General features: G+C 38.4%; 2 long non-coding RNA genes across 2 annotated transcripts; both read left to right on the top strand.

The window, feature by feature from the left end:
- Positions 1-911: 911 nt before the first annotated feature.
- On the top strand, positions 912-8,617 carry LOC148056549 (uncharacterized). Its single transcript, XR_015703108.1, has 3 exons — positions 912-1,004; positions 1,408-1,518; positions 8,499-8,617. It is a non-coding gene; the product is annotated as an uncharacterized LOC148056549 (long non-coding RNA).
- Positions 8,618-10,901: 2,284 nt separating this feature from the next.
- Positions 10,902-12,641, top strand: LOC148056548 (uncharacterized). The gene is made up of 3 exons (XR_015703107.1): positions 10,902-11,008; positions 12,216-12,304; positions 12,434-12,641. It is a non-coding gene; the product is annotated as an uncharacterized LOC148056548 (long non-coding RNA).
- The last annotated feature ends 9,820 nt before the right edge of the window (positions 12,642-22,461 follow it).

Below are 22,461 nucleotides of genomic sequence, written 5' to 3'. Positions count from 1 at the left end.
CGTGTTTGGGATAGGGAGTACAAGAAAAAACAAAATGTGTTAAATTTTTTAAACCTGTGTTGCTAAATAATGTCTCTCCTGTAAAAAGTATGATTATCTGCATGGCTTTTACTTTCAAGCTTCTTATATAATGATGATGATGTATCTACTTGCACTTTTCATTTCCTTACCTTAAAGCAGGCTCTGCATTCCTTCTGGGGGCAAAGCTTTTGACAGGAAAAATAAATGTGAGGCCAAGTGATTCCTTCATGTTGAAGGACCAATGCCAAAAGGAACGGAGCATTTTCACGGAAGTAAATAGAAGCTAATGGAGGCATGCACCAACCAATATATTTTAAGCATATTGATTTGTAAATCCCTCTGAAACTGGAATGAAACTAAACCTGGTTCTAGCTATGGATACTAAGGACTTGAAAAATTGCCCTTAAGTTCCCTTTTACTACTTGATATAATTCTATAAATGTCACAAACAAAACTATTTGCAGGATCAGAATAACTATTAGTGGAAACTTGATTCTCCTTTTATTTAGTTTATTTTCTCACTATAGCAGTCTTGTGGTAAACAAGTTTGCAACATTTTCCCAGAAAGTACAATGATCTGATATGTTTATTTCTCTCTCAGAGGATTTCTAGCCTTTGATATTCATGGTGAAAAGTTATGATGAGGTTTTTCTAGCTTAGTGGCAGATATTTCTACAACTGGAATCCACTGAGTTGCAGAAAAATACTTCTTAAAATGAAATATCCACACAAGGAACACAAAAGAGAAAATAAGATTTATTTAGCTTGATGCGTATTCCACAACCAAACCAAGGCATGTCCATTTGATATGCCTTCCCTTCATAAAAATTTTTAAAATGCAATTATATAAATGGTATGCATGATTTGATTAATTTGCTTTCTTTTTGATAGATAGCTGAACTCCTGTTTCATGATCTAGTTATATAAAGAGAAATCCTAACTTCTGTTAGAAAGGAATAATTCTCCAGGGAGAAAGAAAAGAGGTGAGTCATGTCAGTGTTGTTTTTTCTCGAATCAGCAGAATATTAAACAACCTCATTTTCATTATTCTGAAGCCTACATGTGATCTCTGAGCATAACTCGGATCTTTCTGGGCTCTTATTTAGAAAAATGAATTCAGGATACATTTGGATTGACAATATCAGCTTTCATGTTAAAATTGTTTTGATGACCAAGGGACAAATAGCCTTGCTCAGAGCAGTTTTCTTAAATGCAGCAACAGAAAGCATTTGTTCTGTTGCTTGTGAGTCTTAATCTAGTTTTTTAGATTTTATGCCAGCTTGTTGTAGTTCAGTATGCTTACAATAACCATAAAGATGAGCATTCCAGTGCTCAAAAGGCTCTTGTCTTTACTTACTTTGTGTTCGTGGTTTTTTCCCCCCTCAGATGCTTTCTTGGTAAAGAGGACATAGGGCTTATTTTGAGCCTTTATTTGTCAAGAAGATAAGCGCACGTCACTGAGAAGAGATATAAGTATCATCCAGCAGTCACAACTTTGTAAGTACAAAGACTTGAAAGATGTCTTCTCCAAAGCATGATGATTTAGGCGCTACTATGGAAGGCAAATAAAAAATGAATAAGCATCAGGGACTTGTTTGTTGGTGGCTTCACGTACACATTCACATTTAACATCTCTGATACTCAAGAGCTATTCTAGGAATCACCCATCTGATTTTCCTGTTTGCGTTCTCTCACAGCTCTAGTGCTCGCTCTGTCATTTTGTAAGTGAAGGAACAGGAAAGGAAGAGGCAGGGAGAAATGTAAAGGAAGGCAGTCATCTCAGCTGCCTGCCTTCTTGACAAACAGCTCTACTCACATAAGTCCTTCTAGGTAGCAGTGCAATGGCAATGAGAAGGCAAACATCTGCTCTTACATTAGTTATTACAAATTATGCAGCTTATAATATTAACAGCAATGTATCAGTTTATGGGGAGGGAACTCATATCTGTGACATGCCAAGGCTAGCAGAGTTACAGGGTGTGATTAGCGTGCGTAACAGTTGTGTGCAAGAAGGAAGGAAAAGGCAGCTGTGTGTGGAAGACAGTGGAGGACTCCTGCAGTGCTGTCAAAGCCAGCGAGGCTGGAGGTGATGTGCCATGTAAGTATTGTTTGTGCCATTTTGAACTCTGAAGGGATGAATCTGATTTTCCTCTCCATTTTTTGTTCCCCTTAGACTTCAATATGTCTGAGGAAAAGGGGCGTATATACAACTTCCATAGCAGGTCCAAATCTTCCTCCTTTCCACATTGCCTTTTGGGGAATGAATATTCTTGTATACAGATCTTTCTCTTTTTTACAGGCACAGTGTTCTTAAGAAGGCATATGGCTGGAAGCTCCTTATCATTCTCACTTTCATCCTCAAAGTATTCCATGATCTCAGATATCAAAACTATTGAAAACTGCAGACGTGTGAGGTCTGAAAGCCATGTCCAGTGTAATTGAGACCCTGAAAGCTCTACTAACTAACACAGGAAAACCCACTGAAGTATTTCTTGTTACATTTGTAACATAAGTGGTGGAGGCTGTAGACTTCAGGATAATAGAAATAGCTTAAAGAAATTGGTGTTTGTTGTAAATATAAAAAACGCAGTGTAAGATCCCAGAAAAAGTTTGCCATTGGAGTTAAGAAATTCCACTTTGAATCATTAAATTGTCCTTTGACATATTTAAGGGTGAGAAAATACCTGATCATGCCTGATCTGCATTTTATCAGTGTAATCTGGCCTGAATCTCGAGGCCTAGAGGTTTCCTCACAGGTGAGGCCTTGGCTCACCTGAGAGGGAAATTTTCCACTGACTTCATTTTACCCTCAGCATCCCTTTTCCCCTGGGGTCCTTTTCTGTACATGTGCAATTTCCCCCTTGAAAATGCTTTTCGCCTGGGGAACGACCCCGGTTCCCCGCAGAGCCCGCCATGCTGCCTGTACTGCACCGCTGCCCCGCGGCACCAGGCGTGAGCAGCGGGTGGTGCCGCACCTGCGGAGATGTCACAGCCCGTCGCATTCGCATGGTGAGCGAGATTCCCTTGCACCCTTCCTAGAGCTTGGGACGTTTGGCTTTAAGAGGAAGCTCCTTCAGAGGTACGCGCCCTGCAGATGGCATTTCTTCCCTGCTTTCCCTTTAAGCTTTTACCAGGGTTTAACACAACCTGCTCAAGGGCCGGTGCTTTCTGTGGGGTTTGCCACATGCATCCCATTGGGTGGAGGCTGAGGAAAGACTCTGCGGGAGAATCCCGGTCCTGCCCCGTGTTTAAACCCTGACAGGTTTAACCAGGATTTATCTCACCTTGGCAGGTACTTGACCCTGGAGTTTAACTTTAGCTGCGTAGAATCGGGAACCTCATTTTATGAAAACATTTAAGCCCATATAACACTGTATAAATATTGTTAGTTAATAGTTTGATCATATCAGCTGTTTAAAGACTTCTTTTCCCTGCTGGAAAGTGTGTTTTATTTTATGTTTAGCCCTTTGCTTGGTAACAATCCACAGATGAATATTTGATTTCTGTCTTAACTGAATTTTTTAAAAATCTAGGACTTTTCTTCACACTAAAAATAGCTAACACATGCTAGTGAAGTGTTTGTAACAGTCTTAACTTGCCTGAGTACTCTTAAGTCCAGGCTTGGCAGTATTAGTGAAATGAGTGTCAGGAAGACGTTGTGGACAGCATGCTGGTCACCTTCCTCACTTTGTGTCCAGCAAAGAGGAGATATGGGAGGAATAATTTGCATCCAATTGAGACTTCATTAGGAAAACTGCTGTGCTCCATTTCATGCTCCTGGGGCTGTGATCCTTAAACTGTTATGGGCACTAATAGGTGCTGAAGCAGATTTGCTGCCCTCTGGCTGTTCTGTTTAATTCCTTTCCTCGTTCTGCCTGGTTTGCAGTATGTGCAGAAGCTTTTTTTCGTTCCCCAGTTGTTGTCTTGCATGCCATGCCTGAAGTACCTGAGCTCTTCGCTAACACAACCCTTTCATTGAGAAATCGCGTCTGTCAGCTTTTCTTATATATATTATTTTCTTTCCATTATCTGTATTTCAAAATCACTTGAATGTATTGAAGAAGAGAAGAAATTATGGAAGCTATTTAACTTAATATACTAAGTGGGGGAAGTTCACAGATGGCTAAAACTTAGCATCTGCTAGTAATTGATTTTTGGATTTTTAAAAAATGACTGCATGCCACTTGCTTATGAAAGTCTGATTTAAGTAATTCTGGTCAGTTTGTCCCAAGAACAGGAGGGCGCATGCCTGGGAAGGAATTGCAGTTTGGAAGGAAGAATGTGGAAGGCTTCCTTCTAAGCTGCGATGTGATCCTCTATACTATTAGAGAAAGCATTAAACTGTGTTTACATCAGTGCTAGAAATTAATACATCACTTAGGTTTATCCACAGTTGCAATCTAGTCCTTTTTTTATGCAAATTTTTTTTTATATCGGCATGTTTCAGTAAGATCAACATATGCGGTATTACTAGTATACATAGAGTATGCAGGTTGTTGCAGCTCCTGTGCTTTCCATATATCTCACTCGCATCATTGGATCTTGGGTTCCATCTCTCAGAGGGTAAGTGATACGGGATCACAGTGCAAGGAGACAAATACGTTGTAATTATTGTAGTGATGTTTGCTTTCGCCTTGCAAGTGGTAAATTGCTTAGAAAATAAGTCAACTTTTTTAATAACTATTTTAAGCACTTAAATTCCATTAGGAAATAAAATAGATATGAAAAAGAAAAACCTTTTGTTTTGCTTATGCTTTGCTGTTGGAAGTGTTTGTATTTTTGAAGCAACACAGCTCATTTTTTCAGGGATAAGTTTGGATAACTTGTACCCTTATCAGAGACATCCTTTCTTTTTATTATGGATTATATTCAGACAGTACATTCGGATTCAGATCTCATCTTGCTGTTACCAAATCTGGAATAATTTTGATGTATAACTTTTTCAAATTAATTCAAATAGCGAAGATCATTCAGTTGTCAGCAGAAGCGGAAAGGGAAAATTGTTTTTTCTGTGCTAATTGGATGAGAGCTGAGGAATCTTTGACATAGAGTTGCAGGACAAAATTCTGATTCCACTCATGTTAGTGTAAGTTTCAACATTTACTTCAATGACATTTTGATGTCATATGTATATCCATTTCATTTCTTGTGTAACACAGGACTTTGGCTGGTATTTCACACACTAACCATGATAGACATGAAATTTGGCAGTTGGAGAGTTGAAACACTTTGGGGGCCAGTGATACGTGAAACTAGTGACAGAACTTCCTTCAGTAGATCACAGTTTGCAGTTCTTGGGGACCTGAAATCTAGTGAAGACCATAATAATCAGGATTTATGAGCATTTCACAGAAGGCACAACCTCATATAATTGGGAGCTAACTTGAGCTTGTCTTCATGGGAGGAAATATAGGAAGTCTAGAGTTGATCAGCAGCTGAAGACAATAGAATGAAAGATCAAATTGATTAGAACTCAAAATAAGCAAGGTCCAAGTTAGCAGACTGATACCTGTTTTGAGCTTGAAGTTGTGTATTGGATGACTACCCAGAAGTTGTAGCCACCAGTTCCAGTTCTCATACTCGGGTGCTACATAGTGTAACAGAAGAGTCAGTGGAGCTGCAGAGTGCAGAACTGATTTAAGAGAACTAAGTTTGCTGTTTGAGCTTCCCCAGGGAGGAATGCAGTGGTCACTCTATGGTACATGTTCTTACTTCTCCGAGTGCCTCTGTGTGTTACCTAGTTTTATATGTGTCTGGGATAGAGTGCGCCTTGGGATGGTTCCATCCGTTCAACTTCCTGCTCACCAATTCCTGAAGCACGACTTGAGAAGGGAAGCAGAACAGCTACAAATAAATTCCAGGAATTTTTAGTTTAATTTTAAGGAAAACTAGGACTGAATGCCATTCCTACATGGCAAAGTTACCGCTTTCTAAGAGATGAAGTAAGGATTTATGTAGTGTTTTGCATCCTCATTTAGGCAAAATACGGACATGCAGTAAGATGATTGCTGTGGAGGTTGTGCTTCTGCTCTTTTGCGGATGTAGTAAGTCTTTCTGAGAAATCATTCTTCAGCAAAAACTGAGCTCACTTTTTTTAAAGTATCTTTTTTTTTTTTTTTGACAGTTGTGTATGTTGCCATGACAGCAAGCAATCTTAAAACAACCTGCTCATCGCCTGTATTGCAGTTCAGTACGCTGTTTCTTAATGATGCAGATGCCATCTTGCTGCAAGCTTTGGAAGGGCAGGCTTCTTAGCAATTTAAACGCAACTTATTTGATGGACAGAGCTAGTGGTTGTTTTTCTCGGATCAGTTCTAATAGTAAACTTTTAATCTGAAAAGTTAACGCAAGACAGAATTAGGCAGATCTTCTGTTCCGTGACTTCAAAGCCAGAGACTATGACATTATCATAAGCAAAGTCAGAACAATTTAATCATGGAAATTTCTGTACTGCAGTTCTAGTGTAAAATACACTCTTTGCCAGCCTTGCTTCCAAAGAGCAGCAGACTGTAATCAGGTGAACACCTTCGGACTATGCAGCTTTCATCTCATGTATTTTGGAAACAAATCCTTTAACATTTTTATCCAACAAGTAAAATGCAGATCTTGCCTGTCATACTCTTCCAGTGAGGTCAAAATTCAGATGGTTGTTACAAAGCCCCTTTCTAGGCCAAGTGCCGCATTGGAATAAAAGTGCAAGTAGGATTTTACAAACACTATTTCTGATAAACTTACTGAAGAGCCAAATTCAGAACCAGAATTTATGAGCATGTAAGAGTTAGTTAATTAGTATTTAAAAGGCGGGAGTCTTTCTTCACTAGGATTACTGCATCTGTTAAAATGCAAGACTGAGAGTACAGTTAGATGACATGGTAACTTCAACAGTAATTTGGCTTCAGAAGTTCTCCTTCGACCTGCTTGTTCTGTGCATCATAGTTTGCTCTCTCCTTCAGTTGTGCCAATACAGTTGTGGGATTGTGGTATAAACGGAATCAATGAAAAGATGAAGGTTAAAAACCAATCCCCATCCCTTAGTGCTGCTTCTAACCTGGCTTATGTCAGTGATCAGATTTTCTGTATGGTCAAATGAAGAGTTGCATCAGCACAACTGACAGGGTTGCAAATTATGAGCTCAGGAGGGTGTGTCGTGCAAGAATGATTTATGGGGATTTTGTTGGCAAAGCCATCTTATCGTGTAATTACACCGAAAGTGACATTCTAACACAGCAGTCTCATCACTCACCAACGAATTTGGGAAATGCTCTGAAATGCTGTAGTGAGGAGTGAATTTAAGGAAGTATTATGCATGTGTTTGAAGGACACTGGATGTGGCTCTGAGCTCGTACACTGCAAGGCTAACAGCCCCAACTGCTTCCAGTGTTTCAAAGCTATTAGCATAATCTAATGTGAAGCCAGAGCAACATGGAAAATCCACATACTATCAGACACTTGTCTGGCAGTCATGTATTTGTAAACATTGGAAGGTTTTAGTCATTTGAGTACTGTGCAAGTGTACAGCAGCGTTAGGTAAATGGGAAAGCATGCCAATTTATACTGGAAACAACACCAGGAATGGTACTAAAAACAGAGACATGGGCAAGCTGGAATATGGAAAGGGCTTTAGAGCTTGATCCAAACTCCTTTGAAGTCAATAGAAAGAGTCCCATTGTTTTCACTTAGAGGTTGTCCCTAATGTGTGCCTCTTATTGTTATACAAATGTCCATTTCTAGGGCTAGGTACAAAGCACTGCATTGGAAAGGAATTCCCAAGATCAATTTAATATCGTCTGTGAACCATATAGATATTTTAGGCCCTCTCTCCTACAAATTACTTCTGCAAGGCCATGTCCTTCGAGTTTTAAGGTCCAGTTGCAGAACTAGATTTTTTATTATTAACATGTAGACTAAAAACATTTTATTCTAACCCAATGTGAAATACAGAGACCTGGAACACAAATTTTTGCTAAATATGCAAATAATTGTGTACATGAATGGCTCCTTAGAAATTTTGCCAGTCATTTGTAGGCATGTGTATTGGAGGTAGATGTCCATACAGCTAAGGATTGTATGACCCATGGTATTTATAATTAGGTAATTATACCCTTGCTTAGGAATTAGCAAACAGGGGTTTTTTTGCTGGTGTTGGTTTTTTTTTTCCCCTCCAGAAAGAATAAAGTGGAAATAAGTCTAATTAGATAGGTCAGGGAAGATGCCAGTCATAGCCACCGTCCAATTCTCATACTTAGGTGCTTCTTCAAAAATCATTCAGAAATCATGAATTATTTTAACATTTTGTCTTCTTTCTCCCTTGGCGTTGTGGCTGTTACAAAAATTCTGCTTATTAATGCATTATGAACCGAAGCTGTCAAAATGAATCTTTTTCTCCATTTGTGAAGATGTTATATATGTGCATCTGAATGATACAATATGTACTTCTTAAATTTTCATGTGGGCCTCCTACTGGATTTCCTGAATAGAAGACCAGCTGACAACGTAAGAATGTCACAGCTTGTGTATTCTGCCCAACGCAAATGTCATCTAAACATTGTTTACAGAGATATTTACAATTCTGTAAAACACAGTTACTAGGACCAGGTTTGTGTCTATTTTATTATTACTCTTGGGTTTTAACCTGCATTTTCCTATCCAGTGCAATGAGGAGCTCTGCTTAAGACCATAGGGAGCTCTATTTAATTATAATTGGCAGTCTGCAATCCTTTGTGCTGTCAAGGAAATCATGGAGCTAATGGATGATACTGCAAGCACTTGGTAGTGGTTTTATGCTCAGCGATTTGTGCTTTATTTGGCTGAATAAATATCTGATGGAGCTGAGAGAATACAATGATGAAACATTATTGTACGGAGGAAATTATTGGTGTGCCTACCAGGGACCCATAGGAATTATATAATTATTTTAAAGGGTAATTTTTGCCATCTAACCTTTACTTATGCATCTGAAGTAACAAATATCAAAGTATTATCTATTTTTAGTAAGGCATTTTACAACGGCAGTGTTAACATGCCAATGGTTACAAAAATGTGTCAGTATGGGCAGAGGATAATAGTCTCCTGTCAGACTGTTATATACCAGGACTTCAGAGGTCTTGCGAAAGTCATCTATGACAGAAGCAATTCTCCATGGCATCAGTATCCAGGAATTTCCCAAACTATTATGGGGTTATATTATTGTGATGATGGAGTCTGAGAAGTACTGGCAGACTTAACCGAATTGGTACTTTATCTAGGATTCTAAAGACATAGATGTTTTCTCCACCAGAATATCCCAAATTACATAGATATGTTTTGGATTAGAATAGTAATTTTTAAAAGCCAGATAGCAATCTGTCTTCATCTGTAGGCATTCAAATGAGTCTTGAAACCTTCTACTCCTGTCCCAGGTTATGCAAGAACACTGCAGTGAAGTGCAACAGAAATTTCCAAAGATATTTTTCTTGCTCTGTAGTGTGAGTGGAAGCCCCTGTTTTTACACTGGGCTGTTTATGATAAGAACAGCCCTGCTGAGTCAGAACAAAGACCTGCCTTGCCTAAGTGTCCTGCCACTAGCAAATTACGCAGATATCAAGGATGTGCATATATGATATTTCTACCTAGTGCTTCTCCAACTGTTCTAATCTTCCTGTGCTGGATGCGTACATCTTGGTGTATATCTGTCCCAAATTCTTGCCTGGCCTCCCCCTAAATCCTTTTAAATTTCCTGCATCCACAATATGCTTTGACAAGTTCTGTAGGTTTGCCACCTGTTATGTGAAGGACCACCACCTTGTGTTTGTTTTGAACTGGCTTTTGCTAGCTTTGTTTACTATCTTCTAACACTTCTTTTGTTTGAAGATATTTTGTTCTTGATCATCTTTGTTACTCTTTTGCATCTTTTTTTTTTCTACTTTTTTCCATTCCATTTTGAGAGGAGGAGGTCCGGCCGCACACAATATTCGGGGCGATGGTGAATCATGAATATATGGAGTGGCAATATAATGTTGTCTGTTCCTTTGTTAGTAATTCCTGATTTGTTTTTTTTAACCACCATTCACCACTGAGCTGTCATTTTCCTATTTACATATCAGTCACAAGACATGTTTGTATAGTGGCAATGATTGCTCAGTGCCATCAGTTAGAATTGTTTTTTTTCCTAGCTATGTCACTTGACATTTATCTTTATGGAATTTCATCTGCCATGTTATTGTGCAGTCACCTATTTCATATGGTTTCTCTGAAACCTTTCATAACTGGTCCTTGGTTTTGTTATCCTGAGTCATTTAGTGTATCATTAGTAAATTTTCTCACATCTTTGTTCACTCCCTTTACCAGGTTATTTATGAGCATATTGGGACAACACAGATCCCATTTCATCATTTTGAAATTATTTACACCCTCCTGTAGGAATGTGTGCCCAGTTGGGGAATATGTGAGCAAGGGACTGAGCCCCCTTTTCAGACTAATACCATAACCACTGGCCTGCCTTCTTGAGAACAAGGTTTAAATGCGAATTGCTATGTTCATGCTAAATTAAGGTTGAATTCAATAGGAATCAAACAGAAAGGCATGATAAGAAATGAGGGGTAGAATAAAATATTGTAGACAACCTTTCATTTTCTTTCAATATTGTAGGATGATATTGGGCGATTTTTGTTTTTTCTTTTAAGACTACTTTTTGCTTGGGATCAATCTAGAAAATTCTTCTCAGAGATGTACCCATCTTCCCACTGCCCCTTGTGAAAGAGGTATTATTTCCCATGTTTAACAAAAGCACTTAAACACCTGCTTACCATTCCACTGATAGCAATTGATCTATTACCTCTTGATACCTGGTAGCTGCACAGCTGTTACTAGACAAAATAATAATTTAATCAAATATTCTGGTTCTTAGGAGGATGTTGAAGGCTAGAGAGAGTAATCAGTAGTACTTAGTAATAAGTGAAAGGCATTGAAGGTGACAGCAAGAAAGGAAGTAGTACTACCAGGAGAACAGGTATCTTCGCAATTATATGATGTGCTTTGTAGATATATTGAAAGGCTTTCTTTGTTGTGTGTTTATTAGTTCAGTGTTCTCTGCAGCTATCATACAGTGTTTTCCTTTCATTGATCAGTACCTTAAAAAGAAAACCTAGGTCTGAAAGTATTATAAAGGAGCTTTCTGCTTTAAACTACTCTTGTAAGTCATAGTTGGTCCTTATCCAACTGAACAGATCAGACACAGAGTTGTACTACAGGCTCAATCTTGTGAGATATTAAAGACTCCCAGTTTCATAGATTTTTGGATACTCCAAGCACTACAGATTCAATTTTTATCTTCTGGCTTCCTGCTGTGAGGTTGGAAAAGCTTGTCTGAAACACTGGAAGCAGTACAGGTGGTTTGGCTCTTGGAGGCCAGTGAACTGAACATTTCCAAGAAAAAGGAAAAGGGACTAAAATGAAAAAGGGGTGATAACTGTTAACGCTATGCCTGGAAGAGGCTGGAGAGCTCTGGTTCACACGGATTTACTTAAGTAGCAGGTATAGGATAGAGATGTAGTAAGAAAGTACAGAAACTAAGCTAAATGTGTATCCTGCACATTGCAATCTCAAGTTTTTCCATACATAGCAATGCCATCTGTACTGAAATCCATACTGTACTGATGAACTTCTTGCTGTGTTTATGAGAGCTTTGGTGTCCTGTTTTTCAGGAATTTGTGCTGTTTGTGTGTAGATTCAGCTTCAGAACTAATTCCTTTACTAGGGTCAACTCATGCCACTCTGACCTCATTGCTTTTATTTAATGAACATACACTCTTAAATTACTGTCCCCATGTTGACTTGTGTACCTTCAGTGAGACAGATAATTACATTCCTGCCCACTTTTCCTAAAAACTAAATAGTAACAGCTGCCATAAACTTATACTTTAAGGAGGGGTGTCTTCATGCCTGTATCAGTGGTTCATGTGTCTTATTACTGCAAAGGAAACATGGAAGGTAGAGATTAACCAGTGTTGCTTATTTTACTCTTTAAGGGAGTACAAAAGAACCCAGGTCTTTGATTTTAATTTTTTTTTTTTGTTTTAATTCTGGATCACTAGCAGTTATCAGACTAAGTTTTTAGGCCTTGATCCCACAGAAATACTGTGCTTAACATAATGTGAACAGTTCTTCCCACTGCAGCTTGTGTTCTTTATTGGAATTTGTGGGGTTTTTTTCTTCAGGACTGATCCTTTGGTGCAGTTCCAGCCAAGGATGCAATTCTTCCCAACGTATTACAGACAACTCTGTGGTGTGCAGTTTCACTTACAAGGTAGGTTTTGGTGGATTCTCCCCCCCCACCTCTGTCTTGCTTAGCAACTTTGAAACATTTGAAGTCCTGTGCATTTGTGTTCTAGTGTTGCGCTACTCTAAAACTAATTCAGGGTATTTTTTTTTTCAGAGTACGTTTCCCTAAACTCCCACTCTGACTTGGTACTGTAATGGAATGTGGGTTAGTTGTTGTCTGGGATGCTTCATATTTCAACACTAAGGAAGAGTATAGCTGACTTGAATGCTCCCAGAATTTGCCTTTCACTTATGGTATTCTGACCTGTTGTACTCAAGAAAAATACCGTGAAATTCTTAGAGACAAATACGTGGCCATTCAGTTTTGAAAATGTACCTACATGCATTTTTTTTTTTAAAGAATTCCTACATAAAATAAAAATGCAAGTAAGCAATTTTAACAGTTACTTTTTGACTTGTTTTTGGCTGGAGTGTGGTATGTGCAGGTTCCAGACTGCGATCAGCAGCTGTGATCAGCAAAGGCATTGTTGCAGAATGGTGTTTCCTTACTTAATAAATTGGTGCTGAAAGGCAGAGCCACTTATTATAGTGAAGTGAAATTTTACTACTTCTGGCAGTGTTATCGAGTCAGAGCAGCTGCAGGGGAGTAAACTGGATTCTGAAGAGTTTAAATGTTAGGGCCAGCTGTGTAAATGGAACACGTGGTGATGTGAAAGACCCTACCCATGACAATGGTATTCATCACATAAGAACCTAACTAGATCAGACTTAAAAAAAAAAAAAAAACCTACCTTGAATTGCAGATCCCCAACTTAGTTTGTCAGCCTGTTTATGTCAGTGTTAAACTTGAAAATGTACCTAGCAGGTTTGGTTTGAAGTATATGGTGACAAAGCCTGCATTGCTTCTATGACAGTCGAACCTAACTATTAAAAAAAAAAATCAGAGGTGTCCCTGTATATTTGTTTGTTCTTTTTTGTAGTTGTTCTTCACCAGTTATGAAGAAACTTCAGAAGAGAGACTACATTTCTATTTACTTTTACGGTACCAGAATGCTTAGGTGAGAAGTCATTTGGCCATATGGAAAGTGTTACTGGCTTTAAATCAAGTGATGAAGTGTAAAAATTACTCAAACAATTAATTTAAGCAACTTAGAATAAACAGCATTCAAGTTACAGACTAAAGAAGAAGTGTGAACAGTTTATTAAAATCCATGACCTCTCACAGAAGTTAGTAAGTCTGCAAAGATTTCAGTTTGCTTGGAATTAATTGATCTAGATCTTTTCTAGGAGTTTCCCTGGCCTCTGTAGGAATTCCTGAATGTATAACCTTTCTAGGAATTCCTGGACTGAGACTTTCTCTAGGGTTTACTGGACCTACAACCTTTCTTGCCATTTTCTCACTTTTTATGGGGATTCCTGGATCTAGAACCTGCACTCTTCTAGGAATTTCCCTTCCTAGGTTTAGAACCTTCCTAGGAATTTTACCAGGTTTTCTAGGAAATCTTGAGTCTGGACTCTTTCTAGGAATTGCCTGCAAAAATTCTTACAGGAACTGCAGTAGCTCCTCATGTCCCATATGCCCTGATTTTGCTTCAAGGCCTAGAAATAGATTTTACCAATTTTTTTCTATTGGAGATAAGCATCTGTTGTATGCATAATCGAGTAGCTGTAAGCATTCTGCAAAAAACCCTGCTCTGCTCAAAGTGCTTGATTTTCTCTCTTAAAATTCACTACATTATACATTGCTCCCAGGAGTGACAATAAAACAGCTTCCTGAGTGCAATCTGCAGTCCTTCCTTTCTCTGGCTCTTGCGTCCCTCTCACAAAGCCTTCTTCCCCACAACCTCTTCAGTGCAGCATTTTTAATAGAATTTGGAAAGCATCTGATTGTAGCTGCTACCCCTTTAAACCTGCATGCTGTTAGCATTCCCCTCTGCTCCATAAACGAGCACATCAATCTATTCTCTGAAAAACATTTCATTCTCCTGGCACCTTCCTTGCCTGCTCGAACCACAAAGAAGAGCGACTAGATGAGGAAAAGCCATCAATTTACCTAACTGTAAACCCTGCAGCACCTCCTTCTTCCACCAAAGAGCCACCCGCTCCACTGAAGAACTAGCCGTTCCTGCATAAAGGATGTCTATAAATACAGAGCACCTTCCATCAGTGAGGGACATAAGACATCAGAAAATGGGTTGTGCCTATTCGTTGGGTACAGCAGGACAGGGTTTTCCTCTGGGCCGGAGTCTGAAGGGCTGGAAGTTTCTCAAAAGGGACATGAGCAGAGGAGAGAAAGGTAGGAGATAATTGCAGGATGCCATTCCTGTTGTTCAGAGAACTACAGAAGTTCTGAGAAATGAACATCGCTGCTCATTTAGGCTGCCCCAGGTCTTGAATCTGTCCAGAGTGATCTAGATACGCAGAGATTTCCAGAAATATCACTGATGCAAGGACATACAAAGCTGCCTGAAAAGACATCGCATAAGGGACGCAAGTTTCCACTGACTTTAGTGAATGCTAGCACTGCATGCACTAATATAAATGCTCCGCATACTGCAATGCTGTCACCTCTGAGGAGGAGCACAGGCAGTCAGACTGTATACAGTGACATGACAGACAACGACTTAGGACCTTGCGAGTCTGTCCTCCTTCTGCCAGTGAGAGAAAGTTTTGCCACTGAGAAAAGAGGAGCAGATATTTCAAGTTAACTGACAGGAAGAAGAATATAACACTGTTAAGTGTTAATGCATAACAATGCAGCATGGAATACATCCTTTGAGATCAAGTGTCAGGATTAGGAAAGTATCAGCATGGACTAGAAAAATGACTCCTAAAGACCTCATTAGTTAATATATGAACTCCTTCACATCACATAATACATGCAGAGGCAAGTTATAAAATGTTTACCCATGTCCTTCTGCCAAACACTTGGAGCCAAAACCTTAATTGGACTTAAAAAATACGTTTATATATTTCCCTTTAGGGCACTGGAGTTTTAAACTGGTGTAAGATATATGGCTGTTCTCAATACTGAGTTAACTTTTGTGGTCTAAGTTCATGTTGAGAGTAAGTCCAGTCTTCCCAGAATATTCTGTTGCAGAAGTGATTATATTTTTCTGAGGAGGAGAACAATGCTCAAGACATAGGGGACATAGGGACAGCACGGTGTTGTCTGATCAATGGGATATGGCAGAGCTACCTGAAAATTTCTAATCTTACTACCTTCTTTTAGCACCAAAAAAAAAAAAAAAAAGAGTTTGTCCATGTAATGTATAAATATGCGCATACTTTTGCACAGGTCTCTTACTAAGCAAGATGTGATCTACAGATACATGTGTTTTGCACCAGGAGGTGCTGGTCCTTCATGATCCCAGTAAGAAAGGCACTCAGCTGCGCTAGGTATCACTTAAAATGGTACTCATTAGGGCTAACACTATAAGGAAAGAGTAGTACAGACAATCTTATGTTCCTTTAGATGTTAGCAACCCCAAGTGGTGTAGCATTTGCATGCTGTGCAGAACTGATCCATAGAAGAAGCTCTCCCATTTTGGTCATTCAAGCTATTACAGAATTTTCTTACAAGAAAAGAATTCTATTCACAATTTCTACTGTCAAACTGAAAGGATGTTTGCATAAGAACTTCTTGCTGCACTTTTAGATAAAGGCAAGGCTATGCAGGTGGTGTGATCATCGGTGCTAAGTGGACGCTGCCTGCAGGCTCTGCTGTTACCATCAGCTGGCTGAGTTTATCCTGTAGCCAGGGAATTTGTGCAGCACAGCACATGCCTGAAAGCCACGCTGTACATGCAGCATGGCGCAGCACCAGCCTGGCCCTACTGAGGCTAACCGTTACGTGGATCTCTAGCTCCTCGATCTACAGTTGCCTTCCAGTCAGGATTACTACATATGTGTCCTTCCTGCAGCTCAGTGGAAAACTGGAAAACTCTACCTCCCAAGTAACATACAAACTGGGATTTGAAACTATGTGGACCATAATCATAAAGGCTCCCACATCCATACCATTGCTGCTTGAGAAATGTTAGAGCACTTAAATGTCTCATACACCTAATGGGATGAGACTGTTGGCTTTTAGCTTAACATTCAATAAATGCACTTTGTACCTACTAACAGTAAAATTATCAGTGGATGATCATCAGTTGAGATAAGATACCTTTTCTCCTATTGCACAGAACATACCAAAGGCTACCCCCGACTTATGTCACCTTCCAGTCTTTGAAGGAAAAAAGTGATACACACGGGACACCATGCTGAGCAGAATAATGGCATCACCTGTCTTTGGCACTCTGGTAGTCAAACAACTCAGCTTGTGCTACTTTAACAGCAGCTGGCTGTGATCAACACACCTGATATTGCCCAAAGCCACAGTTTAACTCAGTCTCGGGAAGAAATTTCCTGACATTGAGACGCGTCACGCTGTATAATTGCAAGTAAAGTAACTAGCATTAATCGCTACAAAGAGTTAAAATGGAACTGCAAGATAAAATGCTATAAAAAATACTCAACAAAGGAAGAATTAGATATTTTAGTAGGTTTGTAGCTTGAACATACAGAACTCAGTAACAAAATTAGAAAGGTATTGTTTCTCCATTTCCTTCCTTCCTTTTTACATCACTTTATATTTCACATAAGTTTAAGACTAGCCAAAGCACCCATTGCTATACCATCACTCAAACTAAGCACGCGTGGAACCATTTGTTATTTTGTGGCTCTTGGAACAGAACGTGAGCCAGTTGTTAAAGCTTCATAATGTTGTGGGTTCAATTTAAGACTCGTGCATCTTTGGTTCATAGTTTTGTGTTGAACTGACTTACCTTACTTCCCACTAAGCATGAGTCATTCCTCCTGGTTAATTCTGATAATAAAATTACATATTAGAAGCCCTGTAGGATGAGAAATAATCACTGAGGCACTGTGGGAATCAGGGAGTCAACTTAACTGGCTGTGTAGCATACCCTTTAGAAACTACAAAATGCCTCTTTCATGATCGTTGCCCAATATTAGTAGCCAACAAGCCGCATTTGAGAAGAGCTTGGGCTGCAAAACTGGCATGTCAAGTTAGAGAAAGCCACTCTTCTGTGCCTCTTATTATAATGTTACATTGGATGGGTGTTACGTCAAGGGGATGACTACAATCAGAAACATGAAGGATTTAAAATTAAGAACTAAAAGATACTGGCTTTGTAATGCTTGTAAATGATGTTATTCAGACTGGCTGGCTTTCATAAAAACTGTAGTTCATTTGGTCAAATTACATTTCTTTTCACAGCTTCTTTCAAGCCAACTCCAATTATAACCTTAAAATAGCATCTTTACTGTCAGAAAAAAAAAAAAACCCTTCAGACAAGACATGTGAAAGCAATCCATTTCCCTTAGCTCAGATGATATCTTATTTGATATTCCCCCCTTTTCCCCCGCCCCCCCCCCCCCCAAAAGCACATGTTTGCTGAAGTAGATGTTTCAAACAGGTGCTTCATCTCACTGAAATTTTTTGGAACTTATTTGGGTAGGTTAAGATCTAAAATTTACAGTATTAAAAAAAACAAAGTTCTTTTTTCCTGTTTTATCATCTCGTGTTTTCTCTTTTACTTGCTGCAATTAGGCAATATCTAGCAGCAAACTGGAAATTAAGATTCTAGAACTCCCATTCATTGCTTTATATGAGCTGTTTGGACATGTCCTGAAATAAACAAGTTAAACTAAAAGGCCAAGCAAAACCTCTACAAGAAAGGATACAGAAAGATATCTGCCCACGGATTATAAAGGGGGGGAAATATTAAAATTGGATAGTCCTCTACTCTTTTTGATGTGGAATTTTTAACTGAACACTAATGGTGCTGGGAATTTCATATTGCAATTACCAGGCTGCTGATCAGTCCAGCTGTTCTACTCAGCTCTGTAGTATCTGTTGTAACATCACTTTCCCTATAAGTGTTGAACGCTTTTAATCTTCAAAGCTAACACAGACGATTTTCATAATGCACTTGGGACAGAGCTTGTCGCTTATGAGTGACGAATGGCTAAATTTACATTTGCCCAGTACCTGGAATAAGGGGGCCTTGTGCTGTGAGTTGGACTTCTGTATGCTGTCAGGCAGAGGAAACTGCATGAGGTGGTCATGGACACAGAAGGAATAAAAACTGTGCTTAGAACTTTGTGGCTCAATAGTTTCATAGCTGAACTGTGGTCAGTCTCTTGAGAACTACCTACTAGTTTCTTCTGTCTGTCACTGAAGAGAGAATTTTTGAGTGTATTCTCATCATCTGCCTGCATCTGACTACATCATGCTCTTTCAAAATGCCTCTGAAAACTGCAGAAAGCTATTCTTGTAGGCCTGCTGGTATTGGACTAAAGGCCTGTTATTGCCTGGAGCCGGTGATGAAAGAGTATTTATCAGTCTTTGAATTCATGACACCAAGTACAATGTTTAGTCAGAAATGAGAAAAGGTTACGCACAGTTAAGAATTCAAATTATATCAAATTTTGTATCTGTAAAATAGTTTTCATTAAAAAGGAGGGAAATTACATTTTTAAAGCTGTGCAACATGGTAGTGAAAAATCTTGTTGATAGAATCTTCAATTATTTCTTCTGTACAGCAGCCAAACAGAACATCTTCTAGAAAAGAACTCTAGGATTCCTGTAAGTATGCCGAAACTTATCCCAAAATATGAAATGAGTGATTTGGAAAGTGGATTATGACTTTTGTGTCAGAGAAATATTTAGTTGACTGATATAAGGAAACACTTGCTTTATCATGGATTAAAAATATGATCCTCTCGTTCTTCTCTTTTTAGTTTTGAGAAAGGCTGTTTTATGTCCATCTTGGTGCTGTGAATACTGAGTTTCTTATTCTTTCTCATCATTTAGCACATATCTGATTCAAGTTAAAAGATGCAGTCTTCAAGATTTATTTTTTTAATTCACAAATTCATTAATTTGAAAATATTTGGATAATCCAATGTAAATTGTCCTATTATTGCTATGGTTTTGGGTGAACTGCTGGTGCTACCTGAGCTCACACCTTCTTTCCTTAGAAGGGAAAAGTCCAGATACCCAGCTTGAATAAACTAGATTAGTTCACATTTGCTTGGATTTCCCTTTGGATGCGCTAAAGTAATTTGTAAGCATTTAATATAGTCACTGCTTGAGAGTTGGTTTGTTCAGTTTTTAGCACACAGAGTGTGTGGACTGTGTGACATTTGTAGCTGGCAAGGTTTTACAGTGATTTTACTGCAATGAGGAAGGAATCGAAGAGCATTTTCCAGGAAGGGTTTAAAGGGCCTTGTCTTGTGCTTAGTGTACTGAACTGAAGATGTCAGAGGATATGGTGGTGTCTGTGGAAACACAAGGGACACATACAAAAGAGAGGTTATAATGACACTGAAAAAATCAAATTTAAACACAAAACTGAGCAGAAACTTTATTTCTTTTTTAATACTAGTATATGATGTGGTTGCTGCAGTAAAAGGTGACAAACTTTATGACCAGGTCTTTTCCAGTCCTCTCTGGAGTCAGATGTAAAACATGGAGGTTTAAACAGCTTGTGAAAAAACATTCCAAGCAAACAGGTAGCTGTGACTTCAGAATTGAGTTTTGTTTCCAGTATGGTAGCCAGGGCCTAAATTCTGCAGCAGAAGTTTTTGCATCGTGAGGCGAAATATATTAAAGTTCACACTTTTCTCATGACCTAAGACAACTTACGATGACTTCAGGCCAAAAGAGTCTATAGTACTTAGCTGTATGATAAGTGCTAGTATAGATGATTACTCACTTGGCCTTTTTTAAGACTTGATGATGAAGCAATTTCATTTAAACCTACTTTTTGCAAAGCTAAATTGTTTACTTTAATACTCATCACCCTCATTTTCCATATTCCCTTGTTCTTTTTTTCCATCCAACTGTTGAAGCTATTGGAAAAGAGATCAAATACCTCAAGAGCAGAAGTTTTTATATCATCTATGTTATTTCCTTTTTATAAGAACCCTACTTAAAAATCTTTTTTGGCAGGAAGGAAATAATAGAGATGGGAAGCATCTGATAGCAACCGAACTGAAGGCCTACAAAAATTTTCTATCCATAACAAATGTTAAGTAAGGCAGTTGCTACATTAACTACACATCGGTGCTGCTGGTTTGTTCCATGAAGTAGCTTTGGCATTTCAGTGTGTAGGTTTATATGCAAAATATAATTTTAAAATTTATGTATTAATTAGGAATTTCAATTAAGGATAATCAGGCATCTTCTGAAAATAATTATTTCTGATTTCTATAAAAAAATTCTCAGTCATATGTGTATGAACTATATTGACTGAGACTAAAGTGATGGAAGTTTTACAGTCTCTCAGCAACATTTCAGTGTGCATAAAGTAAGAGCTACATCTGTTAATGGAGCTGTAAAAACACCCCTAGATAATGCCATAGCAAAATGGTCTCCAGTGTGATGATGAGGATTCTTGAAGTGTCCTGAATTGAGTTTATAAAATTTCTTAAAAGCAAATTGAAAATAACTGGTGTTAGTTACATTATTTTCTGGGAAAGCTGTTAAAAAATAAGTTGTCGGGTAATACTGATGAACTGTGTAAAAAGCTTTTAAAACTGTAATATTTGGCTCAGTGCAGAGAAGAATCATTCAGCTAGCTGCAGGGCACGGGGCACATGCACCGTTCTGTCTTGGCTTTGTCACTGAGCTTGGGCAAGTCTCTCTGATTAGGGACACATAAACAAGTTACTTCAGGGCAAACTGCTGTGTGAACTTGAAATACATCAGCTTCTCGGCAGTATTGCCAAACAGACATTCTTACCTCAGGACAAGAAGATAATCCAAATCCCATTTACCTTTTGAGGTAAGACAAGAATTTATCCCCTTTTGAAATAATTACTTTTTAAGATAAGGGTATGCATGTATCTGTTTCTCATGGAATAACTGGAGTTCTTCAAGTTTATACCCTTGCTTGCCCTGCAGAAACTTTGTGTATTCTTATCCTCTGCATCTTTCTTTGTGTGCACAAAGTAGAAATAATGTTTTTACTAGTTCTGTTAGAGTAATACAAGATCTCCAGATACAAGTGGAATAAGTATAATAATTCCTTTTTTACATATAAGATATAAATGATATGACAATGGATTGGGAATCAGAACAGCACACTGTTGGCTTGTTTCTAGTCTTGGTTTGTTGTAACTAAAGCTGTGGGAATAACTTTTTTTTTTTTCTAGTTCAACAGTTGAATGGAAAGATTAGAAATTAAAAGTACCTTGTTTCCAGTTTGCTCAAATTAAAGGCCTTTATATTTTTTCCCATAAATCGCTATGCTAATTAACTTCTGAAGCTGATTAAAAAAAAATTAATTTCAATACCACTTTAAAAAGTATTTTTTCTCTTACATAATTTCCTCAAATGAATGCAGATTCTTCAATAATTCAGTGAACATAACTTTATTTTATTTCATTCTATTCTACTTCGTTTCATTTATGAGTGTGTGCCCTGCATGAGAAAAAATGTTTTGGATGAAAAATTTCACCCCCAAAATGGTTGCACTTCAGCTTTTATGATAAAGTTAAGCCATTTTAATAACCAGCAACCACCGAAGTGATCCTGATTCTTCTCTTGCCCTTTTCCTTGTACAAGTGAAGTTGTTTGTATGCTTATTTCGGGGAATTCAACTGCAAGCAGGGGGTTTTGCAGGATTATTTTTCAGGTTTAGCTCCCTACACTATCTTACTGTAGTATAAGAGTCATAACTCGTACAAGAGAAATGGCCAGAGTGCAGCTGGCATGAAGGTGAAGATTAGTTCTTTTGGCTGAAACAAGGTGTTCAGTTGACATAGCGCTATCATGGAACCGCACCTTCAGTTTCTCCATTTGAGAGAAAAAAATGCATTATTTAAAATCTGAGATTCCTTTTATGAAGCATATTTGTAGACTAAATACTTTTTGCACATTCTAACCCAAGCATAGACACTATTTACAAATATGTGAGTACAGATGTAAACAATGACCTAAGCATTTGAGGTTCTAATTCTGTATGAAAGCTGAATATTAAAGGCTCTGTATATAATTTAATGCCTAGTTCTCCAACTCCTAAAATGCCAGGCTGGCTTGCAAAACTCTATATGCAAAACACCATGGTGCAGGCAATTAGTACAGCCACATACATCCAAGTAGCT

The sequence above is a fragment of the Nipponia nippon genome, unplaced genomic scaffold (genome assembly GCF_047370975.1).
Source record: "Nipponia nippon isolate SJK-2023a ecotype South Korea unplaced genomic scaffold, ASM4737097v1 scaffold_13, whole genome shotgun sequence".
NCBI lineage: Eukaryota > Metazoa > Chordata > Aves > Pelecaniformes > Threskiornithidae > Nipponia > Nipponia nippon.
The sequence above is the reverse complement of the archived record's forward strand: the minus strand, read 5'-3'. Positions and strand labels throughout refer to the sequence as shown.